The sequence below is a fragment of the Schistocerca gregaria genome, chromosome 5 (assembly GCF_023897955.1).
Source record: "Schistocerca gregaria isolate iqSchGreg1 chromosome 5, iqSchGreg1.2, whole genome shotgun sequence".
Taxonomy (NCBI): Eukaryota; Metazoa; Arthropoda; class Insecta; order Orthoptera; family Acrididae; genus Schistocerca; species Schistocerca gregaria.
The window spans coordinates 474088691-474107947 of NC_064924.1; positions in this window are offsets into that span (position 1 = coordinate 474088691).

Sequence of the window (19257 nt, forward strand, 5' to 3'; positions counted from 1 at the left end):
GACGGTATCATGCATGTGTCTTCTGAAGGACGACAATGAATGTTGCTTTAAGTGAAGACGGCCATCAGGGAAAAAAAACCTTAGTTAAGAGTAAGTAAAGCAGTGACAAAGTACCAATTATTTGAATTCTTTAAGTATCTCAATGCACGTGTGGAATAATTCGGTAAGAGAAACGGAAGGTAAGATAGGTGTTATCAAACAAATATTAATCCTGTGGAAAGATCGCATTCAAGTTCATGACATCGAGCATTTCATAGAACTCGTCGCAGTAGTTTCTGGACCAGATATGACTGACTATTTTTTACTAACTGAAGCGTTTCTTCGTCAGTTTTTAAACAGATTCCGAGATTTTGCACGACTGAAGACGGATTTCGATTTGTTTGTCACGCCATCGTCGCTTTTGAATGGTGAAGTACCCCATTACTTCCAACTTGACACGAGAGACGTACATTGCAACACCCATTGCAACACCCATTTCAACAATATGTTTGTCCAATCAAAAGAAGTTACCTCAAGAGCAATTACCTTCATTGCATAAACTGCTAAAGCTATTTAAATTTTTGTTTCAACCCATGTGTGCGAACTTTTTTTCTGTTATGAAACTGACAATGTCCCACCAACGTTCAGGTTTGACAAAAATTAGTCTGCATAACTCCAAGTGCAGCTATTACGAAGCAATGTTCCAGATATATAATATGTTCTGAGATGGAAATCAGCATAAATTAATAAACGTCACAACTTAAAGTTAAATTCGTGGTAAGATTCTATATTGCCAAGCTGCAGAGGTCTCCGGTCCCTAGGCTTACACACAGTACTTAATCTAACTTAAACTAACTTACGCTAAGGACAACACACACACACATCCCCGAGGGAGGACGCGAACCTCCGACGGGTTGAGCCGCGCGGACCGTGACAAGGCGCCAAAAACTGCACGGTTTCAGCGTATAGTCGTTTCACTCACACATCTTCACAGGATAGCACAGTTGTGAGGAAGCCGCAGTGCTGACAAGATGACCATAAAAACTTCCCCTCACAGATAATATTAATATTGACTGAGCGATTAGCTGCTTGACTAGTACTTCAACATATGTAAACAGGAAGACGCAACTCTCAACCGTTATCGAGAAAATCGAGGTTGAAATTTTGTAGAGCCGTTAATATTTGAGGAGTCAGCAGCTTATCCCTACATGAAAACATCATTGTGTGGCTTTATGGGAATTATGTCGGTTACTTAATTAACATGAAAGGACATGACACAGCGTTCAGAAATTCCTAACATATATCGAAAAAGTGTACCATTGAGTACTCTCATTAAAAGATCACAAAGCAAAGTTTGGTAATATGCTACACATCCTTTTCTAAAAAACAGTTGTCGTATAGGAAATATGTAGCTCTACAATTTATTGTAGTGAAAAGTACAGAAGGGATAGCTGCTGAGAGCGAAGTACAGTGAGGACTTCGTGAATCTACAGGCCGCTACGGTAGCCGCGGAGGCCTCAGCAGAACACTAAATGTTGTCCCTCACACGAGCATCAAGTGGACACTGCTTGTAACTACGAACGAAAAAGAAAAATGTCCTAAGAAAGAACTTAAAACTCCAAGTGAAAGTTTCGAATAATTTAACACATGTAAAATGTATATATAATCAAGAAGAAACGTATAGTTTCGGTTATCTTGGTGATTTATTTTCGGTATATGACGACAAGACAGAATAACTTTTATTTGCAATTCTGAAGTTAAATTTGATTTAATTTTAATTTATAATATTAGTGTCACGAAAAGATGGAATGAAACTTTTTTCAAATACTTGAAAAAGATCTGTTTTATTATAAAGAAAGATACCTTAATGTCTACTCAAAAATTTAAGTTTTGGATCTAAAGAAAAAATCGTTGAAGATGCATACCTTTACTTTACTCATGCAGAAGAAACAGTATTTCACTTTATGATAAGAAATTACTACTTTTTAATGGCGACGTACTCGGTCGGAATAAGTACCGATTGGTGGACGCACAGTGAGGTAGGTGAGGAGGGAGGCCTTAAGAAATTAGTAAGCCCTTAGTTTCATAAACATGTGGTCTCGGGATCGAATCTCGTTGACAGTACTACTTTTTTATGAGCTGTGTCAATATTCAGTGGTATCATTCGATATGCGTTAAACGCCGTTAAATTGTGTGACCGCCGTGAAGAATTTAGGGATTTAAACCAAGCTTGTTTTGTAAGACACACATTGAAAGAAAAACATGCGTATGTCAGAATTCGTCATTCATTGCAAGTGATGTAGATCGCAATAATCATTCTGCTTCGTGCAATATTCCATAGGTTAAGCACTATATTTGTCACATATTTAGATATAATAATACAACTAAAATGAGTATACCGATTTGATTGAAAGGTTTCGTGTATTCTTTCCTGTATCTCCAATATTCTTAAGAAAAAAAAAATGTATTCCTCTTTTTCCGGACAAAGATTAAGAAAACAGTAAGCGAAGGATTAAGTATTTATAATGCGCACGATCGTAATGAATCTGTTGTTTGAGTTACATGGAAATGGAAAAAAAAAACTACCTGCAGCGATATTAGTTGCAGACTTCATTTATGAAACCAACCGCTAACTCCCTCGGCTGTAGACTATTGGAACATCAACGGCTCTACAAAATACTTTAGCACGCCTAAGCTTTTCAAACTCGAATTTCTCGAAAAAGGGTGAGGGTAGCATGTTTTTGTTTACTTATGCTGAAGTCCTAGTCATACCCTACACATTCCGTCCATCTGAAATCGGTGAGTGAAGTTGGTACGATCCGCTCGGCTGCGTTTGCAGAGACCGAGCGCGGTGCGGGAGGACAGACCTTCGATGGGCCTGTCATTGGACAAAGAGTGATCGCAGGTAACAGGGGTACATGCGAAGGGTGGGATCAAGCTTTTGTTATAAACCGTTGCATGACAAGGATCTCCAGAAGTGCGACAGGGTCATTTTCATTTCTAAACGCCAAAGCACAGAGCTTTGTTACGAAAGTCTCCACCTAACTATCCATCGCAGAGGAAAATGTTGAAGCGGCGCTGCTAGTACGCTCCATTTGAACCATTTGTGTGGCACAGATTATAGAGCGTCGCTAGATTCACCGTAGCTGTACTCCGTGGCATAACAAGATTTTCTTCCATTTTTTATACTCATATGTGTCTCTGCTATGAGAAAGAACCCATCTGTGTTTCATTTTAATGTATCACACTTCCCAATTTCTGTCTATTCCCTTTCATGAGTGTATGAGTGCATGAATTTTTGATGTGATGGAATATAGAAAGATGGGAGACTAGCCAAAACTAGTGCAGTGGGCTTTGTCAAAGTATAACCTATGGTAGATCTAAGCAAAGCGATTGCCTTTAGGCATCGGAGGAGATCGACAGAATCGAGAGTACAGGGTATCATGTGGCCACAGTCAATACAGGAGGAATAGCTGTCTACGAAGACCGCCACGCTTGGGCACTGTGAGACGAACTGTCCCGAAGTGCGGACGCTGTTGTGGAGCTATTGCTGATATTGTCAATAAAAGGTATAAAAGTGGATTACATCATCGTGGATAACGTTCACAATCAGTCGTTTAGAGTCATTATAGTCAGGGAAGTATTATAATATGGCTTAATTATCATGATTTTGTTGGTATAAAAAGCATTTCGTAAATTATGGTCGTGGTCATTGAGTATGAGTGTTGGCTGTTAGCTGTGTATTCTGTTTGTTGAATAATTGTGAGTAAAATCTATTCCTTTGAGAGAATGTGTCTATCTATTGCTTAATTAATAAAGTTTTATGGGATAAAATTTAGTGTCATACCCGTTTTATTTTTAGCGTGCTCATGACCACACGTTTCCGCCAATTCTGTGAATGCAGATCTACAACTAAAAATTCAAAGTTTTAATTGTGGTTAATCATTTTAAATGCCTGCTACATTAGGTAGAAGTCGGGCCGCAGTATTTTCACTCAGTTATTTTATAAATTTCGGGCAGTTCCTTAGTGATTGTAATGGAAACGCAGCGCTAACCATTTGGGTGTGTGCAATCCGTTCTGTGCCCAATTGAGGTATCAGAGTGTTTAAAAGTGTATTAATGTTTCCCAAGAGTGATTCTATGAAATTTGATACCCCTTGTTGTGAGAATTTTCGTTATAATTTAACTTGGTTTGTTGTAAGTCAGGTTTGGCAATGTGTGTAGTAGTATTTCACAATGTTAATGAAATTTGTTTAATTTCCTGATGCATGATATAATGATTTTGATGGCAATCAGCCATTTCTTACGTAAAAATTTAGTAGTTTTCGGTGAGTTGCTTTCGTGAATGCTAACGACCTCCCCGTGTTCCCACCACTGTAATTTCTTTGCCCTTTGTCCGTCCAAGCCGTCAGTTTAAATCTTTTGGTGGAGAATAATAGCCCGCAATAACTATTCTTAAATTTTAAACATCTCGGCAGACTTAATTTGTTGAGTCAGTGCACACCAACTTGCTTTGCTAAAAAGATATCAGATGCGGTGACTCCTCTGACGCTATTTAACATAATTTGTCTATTCGTCAACGTGTAGTTATACAAAGCCCTTCAGGAATTTCCATTTACTTCGCTTTGGTAAGTGTCATGTATAATTTTGGTATATGAATTTTTGATATCTGAATCGGTTCGGAGCTAGCAACGATGTTGTAAGCTGTATCACAGAAGTCAAGTGAGTATCTTTGACCTGCGCGAGGGCGCTGTGGAGCAGACTTCGTTTAGCTTTGGTGGAGACAGGGTGTCGAATTTCATTTGTGTTAGAGTTAGGCTGACAATGTTAAGCAGTGTTAGTTAGGAAGCTATGCCAATATTGATTCATATTTAATGTCTTAGTTTATCATTTCCTTCAATCAACATGATTATGAAACTGATTTGTGAAGGAAGAAATCTATTGGAATGTCAGGTAAATACAATAATGTTACTTGTTTTCGCTATTGAACCTACTTGATTATTGCACTGAAAGTTGTTAGATTTGAGCGATAGGAATGTGTATTGTTTGGATGTTGAGTAGCTCGTTAAATTTAAACTGTGCCTTGAGCAATTTTTCTCAATACACGAAAGAACACAGTGTTGTAATTTTTGTGCATATTTAATTTCTTACCAACTTTTCTCTTAAAATTCCTTTTAATGGATGTTCCAAGCAAGTATGTCCGATAAACTGTTCGATTTGCAATTAGCAGAGAACTCATTGCACCTTTCGAATGTGTCTGTGCAGATACAGTAATTTGCAGTTTCAGCATAGCGGCGCGCAACACAGAACACTACTGCAACGTGTTATTCAGACTTGCGCAGATTAGAGATAGGTAGAAAAGATTAAGATTTTTTTATTTATTCAATCAGAGCCAATTTATGTTAGTCTGAGACAGTTTTGTGATTAAATTTAATGAAGCCAATTACTTCAGGTTTCATGTCCAAGTTAATTATTCAGGCAGTGTATACTGTTCAAAATTTTTGCAGTCACATTGATAACGTTTACACTATGAAAGACTTCCCTTTTCATTACGACAATTAATTACTATTAAAGTGTAACTTTCCTTTCACATTACGACTTCAATTTTCATTAAGACAGTTGATTTATTGTCACTGCGCTGGCTTACAATCAGAAGCAGAGTACTTCAGCCGATATTTCATATATTTAGATGACTTTCAGCTTTCCAATAGTGTAAGCTGGCGCAATTAATCGAATACTTACGACGCGCACCCCCTACTCATTGCTGAAGTTTTTACGTGTTCTTGTGAGAATGTGATATTGCGTGCTGCTCCGTGGAACAACACTGATTTAGTCCATGCCCTATACTAAAAGTGTGACTGAAGCTGCATTTGTACGTAAACGTAATATTCATAAGGCTTGTCATTAATCGAGACATGCTTACCAAATCTTGGGCCTAGTAGCTTTTGTCTTTTCCTAGGAATGTTTAACACAGCAGTTCACGCATTTAACGGATCAGGTGCACAAACCAATCGAATACCGTTAATGTGGAATATTCTTGTAATATCTCAAGTGAATTTTTTGCTTGATCTAACTTCATTCCACTGGTGTCCATTGAGCCTACACAAAAAGTCAAAATCGGTAAAGATCGCAACTGTCATTGTAAAAACCCTTGTTAATAGGTAACTTTTTAGAGTATTATCAACATATTTCATATGAATCGGCTACTATTTTTCATTATACGTTTGAAGATTTTTATCTCAGATGTCTTCATTTCACAAATAGCATATTTTGCACACCAAGTTGGAACTCACGTATCTATTATTTTCGAAGGTTATGACGTATATCGCTGTAGCTTACTCCAATCGAAGTATCGTTCAGGCTGCTCCTTCTGGTAGTATATTTTCGTTGAACAATTCAACGCTTTCTTTAAAATAAAATCTTGTACGTAACTCGCATCACACTTCCACAATTTTTTCAATAACAGCTGTCTCACATTACTTTATTGCATATCAGGGCTATATTATTACGTATAAGTACTGATATACGTAATTACTGAATTAATTTCAAGGTAGGAACATGAACTGAAGTTAACATGTTGTCATTAAATAAAAAGAATAATTCGTATCTGAATAATAGTCGCAGGAGACAGTCACATTGTCAACGGCTGCTTCTCCCGGTGCGTGGATGTCGATTACGTGGAAATCACCACCAACTTCTCAGCTTGCAGCACCTGCGGCAGGAATTCTGTCGCCCTTGCATCTGTCTCCTTCGACCATGACAAAAAAACCAAGTATTTTGTAACAAAAAAGTCTTAATGCTAACATCACTTACCATTTAGGTCTATCGTAGTAAGCCGGCCGGATTGGGCGGGCGGTTCTAGGCGCTACAGTCTGGAACCGCGCGACCGCTACGGTCGAAGGTTCGAATCCTGCCTCGGACATGTATGTGTATGATGTCCTTTGGTTAGTTCTAGGGGACTGATGACCTCCGAAGTTAAGTCCCATAGTGCTCAGATCCATTTGAACCAGTTTTGAACCATTCGTTGTGAGCATGAGTCAGGGTGTGCTGTCACCTGAATAAATATCGGCTCACATTGTAGGAAAATTTATTAAGATTTAGGTGGGCATTTGCTCAAGTACTTGTGCCATATCTTAGGTATACAAGGTACCAAGAGCACCAACGACACCTTGGTCGTGTGGAGCCATGGTGAGGAACACGTCCTAAAACATCTGAACAGTTTTCGTACTAACATCAAATTTGTTGTGGGTTTAGAGGATCCTCAGCTAGAGTTTCTAGATGTGGTCGTTAGGAGGAATGATGAGAACCTGGGTGATAGCGTGTATCTAAAACAGACACACATGGACCGATATCTGAAAGAACTTTCATACCATCACCCGAACCAGATAAGCGTTATAATAAGCTTAAGAGGAACACGTGAGATGCTGCACTTCGGACGCGAAATGTATCACCAGTATTGCGTTCCTTGGAACAATGGGTACTACGCCAGTTACACATGGTGTACCCTCCTAAAAGTCATTTGATGTATTTTCAGTGGGGTTTGGACAGGTGTTTTCAGTTTCGTTTTTCCGATGCGTAGCTCGAGACACTCCAAATAAGTACTGAATAAAATATTCTCGGACTTCTTGCCGCGTCAAATCTTGGTAAAACCTCGAGCTTTCGACGATATTCACCACCATCGTCATCGTCCTGACGGTGACGATGGTGGTGAATATCGTCGAAAGCTCGAGGGTTTACCAAGATTTGACGCGGCAAGAAGTCCGAGAATATTTTATTCAACAGTGCCGTCGCGAAAGACTTCGTTCTCAAATAAATACTGTTCGCCACGCCTTTCATGTGACGCCCAGTGTCCCTCCCACCGGAGTTTCGAGTCATCCCTCGGGCATGGGTGTCTGTGTTGTTCTTAGAATATGTTAGTCATTTGTAAGTCGAGGCACCGATTACCTCAGATGTTTGGTCCCTTAGGAACTCACACACATTTGAACACTGTCGATGGAAACCTTCGCTTTGGTTCCCGTTGTGGGCCAACTGATGTTTAAGGCAGAATGAGCTCAGTCGCTGCTGGAGTACTGGTTACTCTTCAGGTTCTACTGTCGCTGTTAATACATACAGAGATAACGAATATCGCTCTAAACTATTTGGGATCTCTCTATCGAATGGGAATGTATAATTCCGCTTTAAAAATCATTTTGTTTGTAGCGGGAGACAGACCGACGCATTCCGTTCACACTGGGAGTGATGAGCACTATCTGTCTCTGGTTGACTCCAGATACACTTTGCAAATACGATTTGCACATGTCTGCCGAAAAACCAGAGAACATGCTCCTGATGACTCTTGGGAAGAACAGTCCGTATAAGGAGTGTGAGGAACCCCGGCACCCAGTAAAGCGGCATGTGGGAAGAAATATGGTTAGGGCCTTTCTGCCATACATCCCCAGACAGACAGACAGAATCAGAAGAGTGTTGCGCTAACTCGGGATAAAGATTATTTACAAACCGATCAAGAAGATCATAGTGTGTCACATCGGCAAAGGAGAAAACGGACTAGACAGACCACGTAAGAAATTCTCCGGCATGAGGGATCTCGCTGTTACTACGCCCCCTTGTTCAGTGAAGTCCTAGAAATTCATAAACATAGAAATACTGCCAACAACAAAGAAGAAAGTCCCAAAGTAAGAGGACCCTGGACTCCTGTGTTACAGTGGACTGCCGTAGCAGGTAACGAGGGAATCACTGCAGTGGCAGTGAGCAGGGAAATGCCCTCAGACGTTTGCAAGACATTTTACACATTGAATCATGTAACTCATTCGTTTCTGTTATGTCTACTGTCGTCTCTTGCCCTTCTTCGTGCATTTCATTTTCGTACTGAAGTTTGTTTATTTCGACCCCTCGTGTCGAAATTTTGTTATAGTAGTCCAGCTATTCTTCCTGCTTATCACTTCTGTTCTTGCATTGCTTTTATATTTTACTCAAGTCCTTCACCATTACATAAGCAATTTCCGGTGCACCATTGATGGCGCTTTTTGCTTCCGAAATGCATCATGCACAACTTTTTTATTAATTTTCGGACATAGTTTTCTACACCTCTTACATGTTATTTCATACTGGTCTCTGACTACGGATGTTCTGTACTGCAACCGAGCTGTCCTGTTCTGTAAACAAAAGGAAGAGGTGACTGTAGTTAGGAGCAGAAATGAAGGAGTTAAGAGATACAATAAGTAAAATTAAAAATACACCGGGCAATGATGGAATTAACACAGAATTATATTTACAAGAAAGGCGACAGAAGTAATTGCGAAAACTAAACACAAGACACAAAATATATTCTAAAATTATAGCATAGAAACTAGCAGTAACCGTTAGAAATATTCTGCTAGTAGGCCAAAGGGGCTTTAGGAAAGGTACATTGTGCCAGACAATACACTCACTGTGCATTTTCATATTTTTGCGGCGCAGTGATTGTTCCATAAAATCTCGGGCGTGCAACCGCATAAATTTCACTGCTTCTTCTGATATGTCGACTGTATACCGTCCAGCCATCTTCAGAGTGAATGGGGTGGCTGACACAGAACAACAAGAAAAGAGAATCGCAACTCCAGTGTTAAAAGAGCGCAACACCGACCGATAGAAGCGCCTCTAGTGGTCTGGAGATGAACTAAAAAAGGATAAACATTGCGGGTTACATCCCTCCTAGCTTATGTACGCAGTTTTTTTCTTTTAATTTTATTATCTCAGTTTTCTGGGCGTGCTATGTAATTATTTTGGCTAGCATCATAATAATATAAACACAGCTATAGCACACTGCAGTACAGCAGTGACAACCAATTATTCAGGAATATTTGCAGTCCAATTTAGCTGCAACAATTTTATTTAGCTTCAGCTATTTAGACTACAAGCTTGTTTCGACTTAGTGTCAGTTTCAAGTGTTGCGTCTAGTTTTTATGACGCACAAAAGATCCTGCAGCTCTTATATGTTGATAGAAATCAATATGTGTGTGTCAGTTTACAAGTCTATTCTTGAAGTTTGCGTCTGACAGTCGCTGCTTCTACGATCTTTTCTTGAGCAGCAACAGTCAGGCTCAAACATCAAGAATAGACTTGCAAATTGACACGCTTGTATTGATTTCTATCAGCACATAAGAGCTCCAGGACGTTTTGTGCGCTACAAAAACTAGACGCAACGCTTGAAACTGACAGTAAGTCGAAACAAGCTTGTAGTCTAAATAACTGTCACAAACTAAATAAAAATTGTTGCATATAAATAGGACCACAAATAGTCCTGAATAATGTCATACTTTGACATCTTATAAGCTGTGGTGTCAATGGAAGAAAAAGACTACTATTAAGAGAATAATCGGCAGTTAAAGAGGTTCAATTAAGAAATCTTTGTCACAGTGTTAACGAATGAAGAACTCTAAAATTTGTTACAACTATGTTTCAGGACTGTAATTTCTGAGTAATTGCCCAGGAAACGTGCACGACTGACCATTAATTTCTTAAAGAAATCCTACATCTTACAACTGTAAACGCTTCAACACAAAAAAGAAGACATCAATATTAAGTACCAAAACTAGGAAAGGTGGGTAAAAACAGTGAAATGAAACAAAACTTAATTTTTATTTGTTAAGCACTCAATTCACTATGAGCAACAGTTTCACCTCATTCACTACTGATATTAACAATTTCACATGGAACACCTGCCACATGTTTTGGAAACTCACCCCTATTTAACCTATGCCTAGTTTTATTCATAAAATCTTCCTCGAAAAAATGATCTTCACAAACAAATAAGTAGCACAATTCACATCAGGCCACAGTTTACAAACACTTTTCCGCTTAAGAAGCAATCCTTGAAGTAGTTTTGGAAACCTGTTGTAATGCTTGTTCCTAACTTTCTCCGTTGAACCGACGTAATATCCAGATGGACAGCAAGGGAATTTACAAGAGTATTTATACGTCAGTTTGTTGTGTTGAATATTCCGAAAAACATACAATTCTTCATCAGATAAAACTACTACTGGCATATCAAAGTTATTTAAGTAAGCAAACAGTAATCACACAGCTTCATTCACGACAGCAGAGAATACATTTCACTTATAGGCTACGAGATTATTTGCTGAAAATTAAATGTCTTACCTTAGGATTAATTGCGGAGCTTTTTCTGCAGGAAATCGATTCAGTTCCACAGTGAACTTTATGAAACTGAAAGTAATAAACCTGTTTATAATGAAGATGAGTAGTATGTAAATATGAAACATATACAAAGAAGACTGTAACCGTGGACTTCAGTACGGAGCAAGACGATATAATATCAATAACCGCCATTGGACAGTTCTCATTGGTCAGTTCAGCTTCGTTTGACCCATAGCACCTCTAGTGGTCTGGAAGGATCTACCTGGCTTGTTGCCTCTTCTCCCATGTAACTTTCACCCCCGTGGTGACTGACGCTCCAGCACTTTCTCCGGCCTTTTAAAAACTCGAGGACGGCGTCACTGCGCCTGCAGCCACGGATTCACAAGGCGGCGAACAGGTATAACATATGTATGAAATCAGATCTATGACTGCTCGGTCGATCCACAAGGTCATATCGATGTAACACTCCGAGCTGCACCGTTACAATATCGTTGTGGATTTATTACAGCAAATGCCGGATTCCATGATTTTAAAGAACTGAAGCTAGTATCGCCATTAATTAAATTCGTCACCAACCGATATTCAATTGTTACTTTCTCTACTTAGTTCCATAAGATGTCATTGAGGCTAAAATTTCGACTTTACCGCACACCCAGTGTAATGACAGTGCTCGGCCACCATAGATTCATTAGGTTGTATGAGCCGAGTGTACCTGCGGTGCTCTGTACATCTATCACGCACTGTACGTGTTTTCCGCCTCACGCATGGGAAAGCCACACTCAAATCTTGTGTAGCCCAAGCTTCCGAAGAATCAAACCATTTTTAACGGAACTCAGAAGCGCCGCTCTCTTTGGTGGGCATAAGGAAAGCCGAAGAACACACGGAAAGTTTTACATCCATTGATTTTCTACCAAACATGGGAAGCCTATCGTCAGAAGTAGGACGGATCCTCAGGAAACACAAAGTGAATGTGATTTCTCGCCCTTTAGCAAAGAGAGCAGCACTGCTGGGTTCCATAAGAGGTGATTTGGTGCTTCGAAAGCCTGAGATTTACAAGATACTGAGCGGGTATGGCCTTTCACACTTCGGACACACGACATATAAAGCCTATGAGAGATGGACGAGCACCACAGGTATACCCGGCTCTTAAAATCTAATAAATCGGCTCCTACAACCTAAAAATCGGCGGGGGCAGAGCACTTTATTGACACTGGACACTATGATGTTAAATAACGTCGAAATTTTAGCCTTTACTTCATCTTTCTGGGACTAAGTAGTGAAAGAAGCTACTGAAATTCTGTTGGCGACGAATAAATAGAGATCGCGGCTTCAGCTTGGACACATCGTGGAATCCGGAACTTGCTGTAATAAAGTTACGAAGATGTCGCAACGGTGCAGCTCGCAATGATACATCGATATTACCTATGGATCGACCATGCAGCCATAAATTTAATTTTATGCATACGTTATACCTGTTTGCCACCGATTAACATCTCTGGCGCCTTTAGTATCTGTGGCTGCAAGCGCAGTGGCGCCGCCAGTAGGTTTAAAAGGACGGATCAAGTGCTGGATCGACGGCTGAAGAGCAGTGCTTATACTGCTACCAGCGCGGTTCTGATGGGGAATGGAAATGACATTAAAGGAAAAGAAAATAAAGCTGGAGCGTCAGTCGCCCGTCTCACTCTAAAGATGGTTTGACGATATACAGCCGAAGTATCAGGAGAAAAAATGAAATTTGTGCGGCTGCGAGCCCGAAATTTTATGAAATTAACTCACTGTTAAATAACTGAAGAACACAGAGTTCAATAGACGCACATATACTATTTATAGGCTATGTGAAAGATATCCACAACGTAAATAGAGAAAAGCTATGGGAGATACTGAGTAACGCAGTATCTGTATACAAAATAAAGCTAGTGGAACGCATGCACCAGCGATCAAATAGCACCACTGCAGAAATAGAAAATGTAAGCCCAAGACAAATTTGGGAGTTAGATAATGATGTGGGGTGTCTCCGATTCTTTTTAATCGTTATATTTGTTACACGTTGAGGATATGGGCCAGCAAAGTAACTTCTTATACTTACAACTTCAGTTAATGACGTTACGATGGTGTTAGAATTGTGGTTGCTGATAGCGAGAACACTCTCCAAACAGCTACTCATAACTTAACCCCAGTTAAGTTATACAGTCTCTTAGCATATTGAAGCAGTCCTACGTTATTTGGCAAGCCTTTAGTGCTGTCCCTGAATATCTGACTTTAAATTTGCTATTTTTGTGAGTTGCTTAAAGCTTTCTTTCAAGAGTCAATATTTATAGTTAACTGCTTCACTTGTTGCAAATTGTTTTTTGTGATTCTATTGTGAATAAAGTGAGTATTCTGATAAGAAAGATGAACGCCCCCACAACCCCCAGTCTTTTCCCTTGCCTACCCTACATTGCTGCTAATCCAATCCTACCACGTGGATCGACCACATGAAACTAATTGTTGGAATGCAGGTTCTAGGTTGAGACTGGAAGAATCCTAAGAACATTCATGTGCGAAGGAAGTGGTTTACAAAATACTCGTTCGGGACATTCGTGAAATTTGCTCGTCAAACTGGGACCCTACCACATTGAATTAATAGAACAGACAGTTAAGATGTAACGAATAAGGACTAGTTACGTCGCGGATTCGTATAGAAAGAGCGAGTGTGCTGTGGCGATGTTCAACAAACTCCAGTGGTACACGATACGAGAGTGGAGTTGTGTGTCAAGGAGAGATTTACTGTTAAAATCCAGAGAGTGTAATTTCGAGGGAGTGTCCGGCAACGTATTTCTTTTTCCTAATGTTGTTGTTTTCTAGCAGTTCAAATGGTTCAAATGGCTCTGAGCACTATGGGACTCAACTGCTGTGGTCATTAGTCCCCTAGAACTTAGAACTACTTAAACCTAACTAACCTAAGGACATCACACACATCCATGCCCGAGGCAGGATTCGAACCTGCGACCATAGCAGTACAACTTCTAAGAGTTGATGTAAGGTCCTCACTTAAAAGGATGGTCGCATAGTAGTATGGGAGAAACAGTTCTTAATATAAGTAATAGCCCGGAGAAATTGGTAGAATCTTACCCAAATATGAAGCACATCCTTACCTGCAACATTTCCACACTCCTTTGTTACGATGAAGCTACTGAACTTGAAAAGTAAAGTTGTATATAGCAACGAAATTTTCATTCTTCTGTACCGTATTAACATCGTTTATCATGAAGTACTAAATTTTTATAGTTTTTGGTTTCGTCACTGAAGTATTATTGTGATGCCGATGCGTTTCTTAATCTCTAAGTATCTACACTTATTGTTCAAAAACATGCAAACAAAATAGGAAAAAGTCATTTCGAATTTTCCGGAACGTTCCAAATGTTTCGTTCTGCACATTTACTTTATGACATTTCTAACGAACTGTTTCCTCCCAGTTGAGGGAGCTATTTGATAAACATTTTGCCTCAGTACGTGTCACATCCACAGAATGAAGCCGTAAGCCACCGACAAATATTTAGCAGGCTGTTCAGAAACTTTTTCTGAGATTTTCGTACAAGCGACTCATGGTCTCCGGCGCCTTGTTACAGAGTAAGAGTGAAAATTTTTATTAGTTTTGTTACCTCGGTTATTTTTGCTTCCTCGAAAACACTTTCACAAAAGTGAAAAAGCCTGTGAAATATAATCACCACATCGTACACCACAAAAAGTGAGAGGAATGCAGCAAATCTCAAACGAAACACTATACCGTGACATGGTTTCTGTCTCTGCGAGATATTCTCAGCATAGCGTTATTCTGCTGTTCTATCCACTGCACTAAGCGAATCGGCCGACTCTTCGCCAATAAACCCATTCATACTGCTGTGTAACACTTTTAACAAATAACAAACGCTGTCGGAAAAACAGGCCCGCGAAAGTGTGTGTTAGTGTTTTCAGCTTTAAGTGCCGCCAGGGAATGGATCGAGTTTGTTTCCAAAAGAGACGTATATTGCATACCATAGACATTTGCACTATTCAGCAGATATTTTTAACGCAATACAGGAACAAGGAACTGAAACTAAAAGCAAGTATCGGTATCGGATTCCACAAGTTCCTTAAAGGAAAATACTCAGAAAATATCCCTGAAAAACTTAGAACATTTTGTCGATTAAGTTTGGTTACACCCTGTATATATTTCAGTTACACGAAAAGCAATGTAACTCGGTATTATAGTTCAGTTAACAGTGAATAATTCACATTTGATAAATGACATCCAGACTACAGAGTGTTCTTACGTGTGGTTTATCCACTGTATCAGTTTCGCCATCTGTCATTCTCAAAAGGCAGTGGCTGCATCAATAGGTAGCAGAAGCATTTATCTCCTCAGGTCTCCTACTAGACGACTAGGAGATCTGAAGAGATAAATGAGTCTGCCACATGCTGACGAAGACACAGGCTACGTGCTATTGAGAATGACAAATCTCGCATAGGTGTAGCCAACAAACCAAAGACACTGCCAGAATAAAAAGTGATGCACCCAGAAGACTTAATTGGCTGTCAACGTCATTTCGTAGACGTACGTACATACCATCTGCGAGTATCTTAAGGATTATAACTGCATTTCTCTGTTACAGCTATAACGGCCACAGGAAGCATCAGCGTTTTTCGTGTTTACTGTTGTTACCAGGCCTGGTAGGATATACGTGGCGTGAACAGCGTGAGGTTCTGGGTGATTATTGTGAAGAACACGGAGATGCCGCGCACTCGTGTTAGCCTTATCAGCACCAAACAAAGTGCAAAATACACATCTGCAGGGCTACTAGATGTGACACTGGCCCGATTTGGTCTGCAAGCAGTGTGAGGGCACCTTTACACGGTGTAACTATCCAAGTCGACCACGTCCGTCTGACCACGTATAACGTTACGAGTATTTAGGCGAGCTAACCGGGCTCTCAGTGTGGGTGAGAGATGAATCTGTTGCACGGCTGAATGCTAGCAGAGCCTGGGCACAGGGCGCGCTGGGGCCAGCCCGGCTGGATGCAGAGTCAATGAGCGCTTCGCAGGAAACATGGAAATCACAGAGCTGGTAATTCGGATGGCTGGTGCCCGCATTGCCTTTGTGCAGAATATATTCCAGGAAATGGCGGAGTATCATACACTGTTAGAGATGGCCAAGTTAATAGTCTTTGTATTGGCTTCAATCCATTTACTGGAGGTTGACGGACGTCCTTGTCAGGACTTACTTGCCAGTGATCCAGTGTACCTGAACTCGTTACCAATGTGCGGATTAATGCATCAGTGAGACCATCGTGATGCAATTTGCGGTGAAATCTCATCCGAATGTCATCGTATGACGACCTCTGTAGCCTCCATGCCACAATAGCCACCTTCACTTCTGCTGTAAACATGAGATTAATGCATGATATCAAGCAACAAAATACACATAAAATATATTAAATGTATCAGCAATGCTATACCATGTACAACCTGCTCATGAAGTGTGTTTTTCTTCTAAACAGGTACTTAATTTCTGAGCGCCCTGTAGAGCCCTTGTTATTCACTTATTCTTTTAACTTTTATTTTGTGTTTCTGTGAGTTTTGTTAATTCGCATTACTAGCCAGTCAAGATTATTTGATTGCAGGATCGCAGTACAGGTTATTGATGCAGAGAATTAGCTGCAGCGCACGAAAGCAGATGTGCGAGGCTCAACCCTATGAGTACATTGAGCTACTCTTTAAATAGAGCCGTGCGTAACCCAAGTACCTAAAGTATGAGTAACCGCAGGTTAAGACGTAACTGGTCTGCTTGTATGGAATGCTGTTGAGGAAGAGCAACTATTTAGCAGCAACCTTTAGGTATAGTCTCAAACAATGAGAGTTAAAGAGCATTTCACTTTCATTTAAATATATGACCGAAAGAGTCAGCCTTCAGGCATTATGAAACGAACCCTACCGTCCAGGATCGTGTGCCACGAAGAGTGCAGATTCGCCACGGGTTCGGATAATTCACAGGCGTCTATTGTGCTGAATGAGGCCAAGACCCTGTAGTGTACGAGTGAAACAGACGAGAACCTACGTCATAGGGGAACCCCGTAGAAGCCGTTTGTGGCCAGGGAGACGCAACAGTTTTAAATATGGCGGACCTAAGATAGGCCATGAAGGGAAACATTTAGGAAAACTATTTAATCCCGTAGTAATTCAAGGAATGAAGCCACAGTAATTTTAATCTACCATCGTTCATAAATTTTCATGGTGATCCCAATAAAAATTGAATACTGATCATATCTAGAACAGTTTAGTATTTACTGTTAAAGTGAAATTAACAAATTTTGTAACATTAACCTGAATGCTAAAATCTGAACGCTGTGGTCGATCTTATCGATCGACAGATCATATAGAAGTGCATCATTAAAATGACAGATGTTGTAATTATCAACTCTGTAACTTTATTTGTTTAAAAGATATAGTAAATTTAAATTATCAGTATTCTCAGTGAAGCATCAGATCATCATTTCCTCCACACAAAACACGTTGAACGATGACAGCATGACATTATTCAATCGTTAGGTAATAGAATATTTGTTGTAAAGTTTAGTGTCTAAAAGTTGCTTTTGTTCTTTATTTATCAGAAAGCACATTCAGAATTAAGAAGGAAATTGTTTTGGCTTTATGTAAATGAATTTAACGTTTATTATGTAATAGATATTATTGTTATTTTAGCATGCCGAAGTAGCCGAGTGGTTCTAGGCGCTGCTGTCTGGAACCGCGCGACCGCTGCGGCCGCAGGTTTGAATCTTGTCTCGGGCATGGATGTGTGTGATGTCCTTAGGTTAGTTAGGTTTAAGTAGTTTATAGTGGAAAGGTCGGCGACGAAGGCCAGTGTTCACTCTGTCTGCTTGCCGGGGGGTCTCATCCGAGATGTGGAGGAGGCCCTACCGGCGGCGATAGAAGGCACTGGGTGCACCCGACTGCAAATTGTTGCTCATGTCAGCACCAATTACTCCTGCCATTTGGGTTCCGAGGTCATCCTCACTGCGTACAGGGGGTTGGCGGAATTGGTGAAGGCGGAAAGCCTCGCTCGCGGGGTGGAATCAGAGCTAACTATTTGTAGTATCGTTCCCAGAACCGATCTCGGTCCTCTGGTTTGGAGCCGAGTGGAAGGCTTAAACCAGAGGCTCAGACGATTATGCGGAGAGCTGGGGTGCAAATTTCTCGACCTCCACTATCGGGTGGAGAAATGTAGGGTCCCCCTGAATAGGTCAGGCGTGCACTACACGCAGGAAGCGGCTACAAGGGTAGCGGAGTAAGTGTGGAGTGCACATGGGGGTTTTTTAGGTTAGAGAATTCCCTCCCTAGGCCCGACAAGACACCTCCTGAGACGCGGCAAGGTACGAGTAAGCGAAACGCAACAGGGAATAACAATATCAATGTGCTAATAGTAAACTGCAGGAGCGTCTATAGAAAGGTCCCAGAACTGCTCTCATTAATAAACGGTCACAACGCCCATATGGTACTAGGGACAGAAAATTGGCTGAAACCAGACGTAAACAGTAATGAAATCCTAAATTCAGATTGGAATGTATGCCGCAGAGACAGGCTGGACAGTGAAGGGGGAGGCGTGTTTATAGCGATAAGAAGTGCAATAGTATCGAAGGAAATTGACGGAGATCCGAAATGTGAAATAATTTGGGTGAAGGTCACGGTTAAAGCAGGCACAGACATGGTAACTAGATGTCTCTATAGGCCCCCGAGCTCAGCAGCTGTTGTGGCTGAGCACCTGAAGAATAATTTGGAAAATATTTCGAGTAGATTTCCCCACCATGTTATAGTTTTGGGTGGAGATTTTAATTTGCCGAATGTAGACTAGGAGACTCAAACGTTCATAAAGGGCGGCAGAGAAAAAGACTCCAGTGAAATTTTTTTAATTGCTTTAGCTGAAAGCTACCTTGAGCAGTTAAACAGAGAACCGACTCCTGGCTGTAACTTGTTAGACTTTCTGGTGACTACCGAACCCGAACTATTTGAATCAGTTAATGCAGAACAGGGAATCAGCGATCATAAAGCGGTTACTGCATCGATGATTTCAGCCGTAAATAGAAATATTAAAAAAGGTAGGAAGATTCTGCTGTTTAGCAAAAGTGACAAAAA